The sequence below is a fragment of the Psittacula echo genome, assembly GCF_963264785.1.
Source record: "Psittacula echo genome assembly, chromosome: Z".
In the NCBI taxonomy this organism is placed as follows: Eukaryota; Metazoa; Chordata; class Aves; order Psittaciformes; family Psittacidae; genus Psittacula; species Psittacula echo.
In genome coordinates this window covers 69104741-69112200 of record NC_137742.1, presented here as the reverse complement: position 1 = coordinate 69112200, position 7460 = coordinate 69104741, and positions in this window count along the sequence as shown.

The following is a 7460-nucleotide window of genomic DNA, read 5'->3' as shown; positions in this document are numbered from 1 at the left end:
CAGGGGGTTTGGAACTAGGTGATCTTAAGGTCCTTTCCAACCCAAACCATTCTATGGTTCTATAATGAATATGAATAAAAGGCAAATACTTGGACAGCCAGCACATACAGTGAGTCATGAACTCTAGTTAGGCACTAGAAACTAAAGGATTTATTATGCAAATGACAGTATGTTTGAAATAACTCTCAAATTGCATGTTTTACCTAAATGCAAGGAGACAGTAGCAACCTATCAGCAAGTCTGACTTATTAAATTTGTTTCCTAGAACTGTATTTACAATGGATGGAATACCTAAGGTCAGTCCTGATGACAGACATTAAACCCAGTCACTCTCCTACAGTAGCATATATTTGGAGTAAGTCCACAGAAATGAATTGAACTCTGGTACACTTGAAATCAGAGTGAGATCGTAGAGGTCACAAGCTGTGGACCAAGGAGAGGAACCCAACTGTTCACAAGGACTGTACTTAGAGATTTTTAAGTGGGTAAATACAGAATCGCCACTGTCTGGGGACAAACAACCTTTTTCTCTTCTGACCTCTGCACCTGAGCTGGTGAGAACTGAGCTCATAAACTCATATAAAGCTGTTTTGGTTGTAATGGAGGCAGCAGAAAAACTCAGAAGAAAGAGAATCAGATTCAGGGCATGAAGGGCACTCAGGATGTGGTGAACAGAAAAGTCGACTTCTCACATGGCCAAGTCTGGCAGATGTTGAAAGCTGCATAAAGGTAAGCAAAACTGCAATTTTTCATAAATTTCAAATCTGTTCCAGTGAAAATACAGGCATGCTGGACTGCAAATGATATTTTCTTTATATATTCTCTTGCTATACAACAAAAACTCTTATGTACAATACAGCCTCTTTTTCGCATCACAATATTGATATATTATAGAGCTCTTAAAATGTTTGAGGAAAGATCTTGGATATACACGTAACTGGTGGTTGGCCAGAACTTTTTGTTTGCTGGTTTTGCAATCCTTCGACAAAGTCCTTCAGGCAGGTGACTTCTGCTCTGCAGTATGAATACCCAACTAGCTGCACTGTTAGAGGGAAGGACACCTTCAGCAGGAAAGGTTGGAAGTGTCCCCAGAAAGGCAGAACATCTTAAGTAAAGACAAAATATGCAAGGAAAAAAAAATACCAAATTTAAATAAAACTATATAAAACATTAGAGAACTGTTTACAGAAATCTATTGCAAGAAAAAGTACAGAATAAAAATTCTAAGGGTAGACATTTTAGAGGAAAAAATTCTGAACTGCTTGGTGACAAGCAAAAAACTAGAGTCAGAAAAACTATGCTTGAGCTAATTGGAGTGAAAAATAGTTGCTCATGAAGCAATCATCTCTCTTTTAATAGCAGTTTAGTACTTCTCATTATCTATTCTGACCAATTGTTTTATCTTAAAACACCTTTTCTTTGACACTAAATAACTCTATTGTCTCAATGTTTGCACAAATAAACTTTTTTTGTTTGACAGCTTGACTTCTAATGATGTCTTTTCTGACCTTATTTTGCTATTCTCTGGGTGTATTTGTTAACCCCACTTTGATTTTTTTGCAAATGTGCTGACACAGTTCCAATTCTGATTTCAGCGTATTAGCTGTAAACGGGAGTTACACCTGAGTTCTCATAATATCACGAAGAAAAGAATCTAGTTCTCCTATCTCTTCAGCCCGAGTCTTAAACCTGAGGATAATGTAGCAACCTGTGAAGCACATGCATTCCTACAGGCACTGCTAAAGAAGAATGTGATAAGTAATTAGGTTTTATGATTTATATGTCTGTTTCTCATAGATGTTGCTTGCTTTAAAAGTACTAACGCTTGATTAATGTGGTCTTCCTTTCAATGCTTCAGTTGAAAATACCAAGTCCTGAGTGAGCAGATGGTGAATTAAATTGAACAATAAGAGGAAAGAAGTAAAAGTGCTTTGAACAAGAAAAAGGCAGGCATGAAATGAGAACTGCATTTTCATTCCTTAAAGGGGAGTATCTCACTGAATAACACATTATATCTCACTGAGCAAGGAAAGACTGTTTAATTTAATTATTTAATTTAATTTAAATATTCCATTTCTTCCATTTGTATGTCTACATATTTAATTTTTAATACTTTCACCATAGCGTATAAGTAAGCTGAGAGAATTCTCAGAGAATCCCATTCACATTAATGCTAGAAGGAGACTGCTTCCTCTGCAGTGCTATCTGTTCAGTCCTGGTAAATACTGTTCCATCCTAGGAAATACTGTTTTGGTAGGAGTATGCAGCACCACCAAGGCACCTAGCCCATGGTGTTTGTTACCAACTGTAGAGGCAGAGAACAGGATATCTCTGTTTGTTTAGTGGAAGAGGAAGATGATTCCTCCTCATCATGAAGATTTCTGTAGTAGCCTGGTACAGTTCCTGTGGAGACTGCATCTGTCACCACCACTACAGAGATGCAGCTGAAAAGACAGGGCAACTTCTGAAAATGTTCTGCTTCTGCTGACTTTCTGCTGCTTGTGTCACTAATACCTGGAGTTTCTAAGCTCATTGTAAGGCTATTATATTTCTGCTTTATAACATCCCGTATCTCCCATGCAACATGTAACTGACACATCAGTAAATCCAGCAGCAGAGGTCTGTGTGAGTCTCATCTGTGAAGTTATGCCTGGTTGTGATAGCATTTCAATATATTGTGTTTTCTACTGCCGGTCCATTTGAAGAGACTTTGTTCTTTCCTTTTGGCTGCTAACCTTCTCCAGTTTCCATTGCTTAAAATAAAACCTTTGAACTGGAAGTTTAGACAGATTTACAGACATAAAAAGCAAGCAGATGTATAGAACATTTTTAATTCCTCTCTGTATCATTCTGGGCTAGTTCTTAGAAGATTAAAAAAAAATATTAAGCTAATACAGATGTGTTCATTTTATGTTTTGCACTTCTGGTTTTTCAAAGTGAAACTTCTGTGGAGATGCTGCCAAGAATACACTTTACCTCAAATAAGAGTACCACCACACAAGTGGATTTGTAAACAACCACCCAGAAAACTACCAAACCCAGAGGTTAACATGGAAAACAAACAAACAATCAAACAATCAAAGGGCTTTATTATAGAGATTGATACATCTACACCAAATGCATAGAAGGTCTTCTGGTTTGATCTACCTACCTACCCTGACAATACTTGAAGCAAGATATTATAAAACCATGATCTTTGCATTACTAACAACATATTGTTGGTCAAAATTTTATTACACTCCTCTGTCTATTCTTCTCCATTGATTCTTATTGACAAGCTTGCAGGCAACTGGCCACTAAGAAACACAAAGTCCTGGCACTTCGGTAGAATTGAAGTTATATGACTATAATCCTCTTCACAAAATAAATGCAGTGCAGAACCTTTGCAAACATAACTGCACCTATGTTAGGCATCTGTGTACCCACCCTTGTTATGGCTCTAATCATAGCCTTAGGAGAAATAGGTTGGGTTATGCAGTTGGGAGTGCCTATTGAAAAACATACTAAGATTTCTCAGAATGAGGTAACCTGATTTTCAGAGGTACTGAGCTTTAGAACTAAAGCAGTTCACTATATATTTTTTAATCACAGTATCACAGTATGTTAGAGATTGGAAGGGACCTCAAAAGATCATCTAGTCCAATCCCCTTGCCAGAGCAGGAACACCTAGATAAGGTTACACAGGAATGTGTCCAGGTGGGTTTTGAATGTCTCCAGAGGAGACTCCACAACCCCCCTGGGCAGCCTGTTCCAGTGTTCTGTCACCCTCACTGAGAAGAAGTTTCTTCTCAAGTTTAAGTGGAACCTCTTGTGTTCCAGTTTATACCCATTACCCCTTGTCCTATCATTGTTTGCCACTGAGAAGAGCCTGGCTCCATCCTCGTGACACTCCCCCTTTATATATTTATATACACTAATAAGGTCACCCCTCAGTCTCCTCTTCTCCAAACTATAGAGACCCAGCTCCCTCAGCCTTTCCTCATAAGGGAGATGCTCCACTCCCTTAATCATCTTAGTTGCCCTGCGCTGGACTCTCTCCAGCAGGTCCCTGTCCTTCTTGAACTGAGGGGCCCAGAACTGGACACAATATTCCAGGTGCGGTCTCACCAGGGCAGAGTAGAGGGGAAGGAGGACCTCTCTCGACCTACTGACCACCCCCCTTCTAATACACCCCAGGATGCCATTGGCCTTCTTGGCCACAAGGGCACAGCGTTGGCTCCTGGCCATCTTGCCGTCCACTAGGACCCCCAGGTCCCTCTCCCCTACACTACTCTCTAACAGGTCGTTCCCCAACCTATATTGGAACCTGGGGTTGTTCCTGCCCAGATGCAGGACTCTACACTTTCCCTTGTTATATTTCATCAAGTTATTCCCTGCCCAACTCTCCAGCCTGTCCAGGTCCCGCTGGATGGCAGCACAGCCTTCTGGCGTGTCAGCCACTCCTCCCAGCTTAGTGTCATCAGCAAACTTGCTGACAGTACACTCAATTCCCTCATCTAAATCATTGATGAATATATTAAATAATACTGGTCCCAGTACTGACCCTTGAGGCACTCCACTAGATACAGGCCTCCAACTAGACTCTGCCCCATAGACTACAACTCTCTGGCTTCTCTCCTTCAGCCAGTTCGCGGTCCACCTCACTACCTGATCATCCAGACCACTAGACCTAATCCTTTCTAGGCGTATACTTCACCACAGTCAAGCATTATAGATAAAAAGCATGCATCCTTTGGATCAGTGGATTGCAGTATCAGTTGCAGAAAGAAGTAGAAATTCATTATCAATGCCAGATAAAGCTAGATCCCACTCCAGTTTCTCTGCTGTGAGAATCAGAGGCTGCATGTTCTGCACATAATAGAAATACATGTGCCTCTACAACGTGTTCCAAGTACGTGTGCTCAAGTTCATTGGATACCAGGAAATCAGAAAATCAGATCAGAATATAGGTGAAAATTAGTGTTGAATAAAAATGCTTGCAAATATACAGAAATCAAAAATGGTTGGGCCTTCTGTACCAAATGCAAAAAGATGTGAAGAGAGACAGATGCAACAAAAGGAACCAGCACATGTATTTCCTGCTCAGTTCTACTGGTGCTAGCAACATGGCTGTGCAACAAGCAGCTGCTTAAGCTATTTTAAAGTTGCTTAATACTTGCTGGATGTCACTCCAAGTACTGACAATACATGGTAATAGGGATTTAAAGTTGCTAAATGTTCTCTAGATATATCTAAACTTAAATGCTATTTTAGCACACAGTATGTATTTGGTTTACTATGATTATTCCTAAATAATTAAATACAGCGCATAAATATTACAGTACTTGAAAGTTTTTCTTTGTATTTGATCAACCACATGAATTACCAAGATGAGAAATGAGCTGAAATGCATAATTTAGACTTTCAAATTTATTTATGACTAAACAGCATTGCTTAATGATCTTCTTGTTAAATGTATAGTTGATCCATTTGAGAAGAAGGCACTTATAATGCTCCTTCACTATGAAATCAAACCATTTTCCCGGTTTGTAGTTTTTGGGTTTGGTGGTATTGTTTGTTTTTTTTTTCTGGGGGGTGTTTGAATCATAGAATCATAGAATAGTTAGGGTTGGAAAAGACCTTAAGATCATCAAGTTCCAACCCCCCTGCCACAGGCAGGGACACCTCACACTAAACCACGTTGCCCAAGGTTCTGTCCAACCTGGCCTTGAACACAGCCAGGGATGGAGCATTCACAACTGCCCTGGGCAACCCATTCCAGTGCCTCACCATCCTTACAGTAAAGAACTTCTTCCTTATATCCAACCTAAACTTCCCCAGTTTAATTTTAACCCATTACCCCTTGCCCTGTCGCTACAGTCCCTGATGAGGAGTCCCACCCCAGCATCCTTACAGCCCCCCTTCAGATACTGGAAGGCTGCTATGACGTCTCCACGCAGCCTTCTCTTCTCCAGGCTGAACAGCCCCAACTTTCTCACCCTATCTCCATGTGGGAGGTGCTCCAGTCCCCTGATCATCCTCGTGGCCCTCCTCTGGACTTGTTCCAACAGTTCCATGTCCTTTTTTATGTTGAGGACACCAGAACTGCACACAATACTCCAAGTGAGGTCTCATGAAAACAGAGTAGAGGGGCAGGATCACCTCCTTCAACCTGCTGGTCACGCTTCTTTTCATGCAACCCAGGATATAGTTGGCTTTCTGGGCTGCAATTGCATACTGAAGCCAGTTCATGTTCATTTTCTCATCAGCCAATACCCCCAAGTCCTTCTCCACAGGGCTGCTCTGAATCTCTTCTCCGCCCAACCTGTAGCTGTGCCTGGGATTGCTCTGACCCAGGTGTAGGACCTTGCACTTGGTGTGGTTAAACTTCATAAGGTTGGCATCAGCCCACCTCACAAGCGTGGCACGGCCCTTCTGGATGGCATTCCTTTCCTCCAGCATATCAATTGAACCACACAGCTTGGTGTCATTGGCAAACTTGCTGAGGGTGCACTCAAATCCCACTGTCCATGTCACCAACAAAGATGTTGAACAAGACTGGTCCCAACACCAATCCCTGAGGGACATCACTCATTACAGGTCTCCAGCTGGACATTGAGCCATTGACCACAACTCTTTGCGTGCGGCCATCCATCCAGTTCTTTATCCACCAAGTGGTCCACCCATCAAATTGATGTCTCTCCAATTTAGAGACAACGATGTCATGTGGGACAGTGTTGAACGCTTTGCACAAGTCCAGGTAGATGACGTCAACTGCTCTACGCCTGTCCATCAGTTCCATAGCCCCATCATAGAAGGCCACTGAACTGGTCAGGCAGGATTTCCCCTTAGTGAAGCCATGCTGGCTGTCACCACCACCTGCTTGTTTTTCATGTGCCTTAGCACGCCTTCCAGGAGAATCTGCTTCAAGACTTTGCTAGGTGCAGAGGTGAAACTGTAGCTCCCCAGGTCATCCATTTTCCCCTTCTTGAAAATGGGGGTTATATTTCCCTTTTTCCAGTCATCGGGAACTTCACCTGACTGCCATGATTTTTTAAATATGAGGGACAGTGGCTTAGCAACTTCACTCGCCAGCTCCTTCAGGACCCACGGATGGATTTCATCAGGTCCCATGCACTTGTGCATGTTCAGGTTTTTAAGATGGTCTCAGACCAGATCCTCTCCTACAGTGGGCCTAGGGTCTTCATTCTCACAGTCCCTCCGTCTGCCTTTCAAGACTTGGGTGGTGTGGTCAGAGCATTTACGAGTGAAGACCGAGGCAAAGAAGTCATTAAGAACCTCAGCCTTCTCCAAATCCAGGGTAGCCAGTTCTCCCGATAGCTTCCAGAGAGGGCCCATGTTGTCCCTCGTCTGTCTTTTATTTGCAATGTACCTATAGAATCCCTTCCTGTTATCCTTAACATCCCTAGCCAAGTTTAATTCTAACTGGGCCTTAGCTTTTCTAACCTGGTCTCTAGCTT